The sequence below is a fragment of the Durio zibethinus genome, unplaced genomic scaffold, assembly GCF_047325235.1.
Source record: "Durio zibethinus cultivar Kanyao isolate XHJ-2024 unplaced genomic scaffold, ASM4732523v1 HiC_scaffold_268, whole genome shotgun sequence".
Lineage (NCBI taxonomy): Eukaryota > Viridiplantae > Streptophyta > Magnoliopsida > Malvales > Malvaceae > Durio > Durio zibethinus.
The window spans coordinates 1-2,500 of record NW_028322891.1 but is presented as its reverse complement, the minus strand read 5'-3'; positions in this window follow the sequence as shown (position 1 = coordinate 2,500).

The following is a 2,500-nucleotide window of genomic DNA, read 5'->3' as shown; positions in this document are numbered from 1 at the left end:
TCTTTTATCCAGTAGCGAAGGGCTTGAACCAAGATTTCTAGATGGATGGGGTAAGGTATTAGTACATCTAACACATAATTTAAATGTGAGAATTTGTCCTCTAAAAAAGGAAATATTGAATGAATTGATTGGAAATTATGGGATTTTGCGACTTCTTCCCCTTGTGAGTAAGATACTAATCGTAAGGAAAATGGAATTTCCACAATGACTGCAAATCCCACCGATATCATTTGAGAATATAAATTATTGTTGTGCCCAAAAAATGGATTTTGGTTGGAATCATTAGCAGAAATAATCAAATGATTCTGTTGATCCATTCGAATAATTAAACGTTTCACAATTAGTGAACTGAATTTATTACCATAACCCTGATTTTCCAAAAAAATCATCGATTTATTTAAACCATGATCATGAGCAAGTGCATAAATATACTCCCGAAAAATAAGTGGGTATAGGAAATCATGTCGGCGAGATCTATTTAGTTCTAAATATACTTGAAATTCCTCCATTTCAAATTCGATTTGAACCAAAGTATAGGGGATCTATTCGGTTATCAAATGATACATAGTGCGATACAGTCAAAACAAGGTATTATAGTAAGAAAATAATAGATACCTCGGAGACAGGTAGATTCATCAACGGATTCTCTATCCTATCTTTTGCCATCTAATTGATTTATGTTCGTTATAGGATAAGAAGATGGCTAGAAATCCTTTATTTTTTCAACCCAATCGCTCTTTTGATTTTGGAAAAAAAAAAAAAAATATCTTTTCTTTATCAATATACTGCTTCTTATACACATTCATGTCTAACCCATAAAGGGAATAACTAATAATTAGGACTCATAAAAAAATCGATAATTTACTCATGAGAAAAACCTTTACCGCATTAGGCACTAATTTATTTTTAACGTTTAATTAGATCGGGTAATCATTCAAATTGCGAACAGAAGCTCGTTACTTTTTGTTTCCCTATAATTGGGGCCGTAGAGCTCTATCCATTTATTCACTCGACCCAACTTTGAATTCAATTAATTTTTTTTGTTCCGCACCAAAAATTCAAAGACGATTTTTTTTTTTGGACTGATCCGGAAAAAAAATGGATTCTTAGAATTCTCCATTGATACGACATGCTCTTTTTTCCATCCACTCCTTTCAGGATCAGTCGTGGTCTTACAAACTGTACCGATGGTATGAACGAATCCCTTTCTTCATACAAATGTGTAAAAGATGCTAGTCGCACTTAAAAGCCGAGTACTCTACCGTTGAGTTAGCAACCCGAAAAAAATCGGAATAAAAAAAAAATGGAATTGCACGAGGCAATCAAAACATGAAATTAGCAAAAATTTGAATAAAATAAAAATACACGAAATTCTAAGATAAAAACATAGAAATAGAATAAGTGAAAATTTGTGGACCGCCTCCTGTCTTATTCATTCCATTGTTATCCATTTTTTTTTTTTTTTTTCAATACAATATACAATTACAATAAAAAAAACTTCTTGTATCACAACAAATTCAAAGAAAGAACCCATTATTTGAATGAAGTGAAGTGCCAAACTTGTGGGCGGGGATAAATAGATCTATTTATCTACGATCGAATTATATTTGTTCGATACACTGTTGTCAATATGATTGTAAATTTTGAATATAAATGTTGAGAAAAGAATAAAGAATATAAAAAAGACTATAAAAAAATACAATGAAAAAAAGAATTAAGTCAATTTTTTTTTTTTTTTTTATTATATTGTATTTTTTATTATTAATTATTAATAATATTTATTATTATAATATTTATTATTTTTATTATTAATAATATTTATTATTATAATATTTATTATTTTTATTATTAATAATATTTATTATTATAATATTTATTATTTTTATTATTATAATATTTATTATTATAATATTTATTATTATAATATTTATTATTAATTATTTATTATTAATTATTATTATTTATTATTAATTATTATTAATATTTTCTATTTTTATATGTTATTTTTTCTTGTTATTTTCTCTGTTTTTTTATCTTATTTTATGTTATTTTTTTTTTTTTATCTTATTTTATGTTATTTTTTTAAATGCAATTACTTCATTTATTCAATTGATCTTTTTTCTCTATATTTTATATCAATAAAATTAGCTCAATAAAATCTGTTATAGAACACGGTATTCTATAGTAGCAAAGCAATAAGAAATACGAATAATAAATAAAAAAGTATGAATAAAACAAAAGAGGGGGGAGGAAATTATAAAGAAAAATTTATACAAAGCTAGATATGAGTCATCCACCCCCTCTTTTTTGTATTTCATTAATTGAATTTTGTTTGATTAAGACTAAGTTCCGTAAAAACCCCGGCCTTCTTTAAAATATCATGGACAGTTCCTGTGGGTTGAGCTCCTTTTTCAAGGAAATAGAGAATAGCGGGAACATTCAAATGGGTTTGATTATTTATCGGATCATAAAAACCAACTTTTCGAAGATCTCTTCCCTC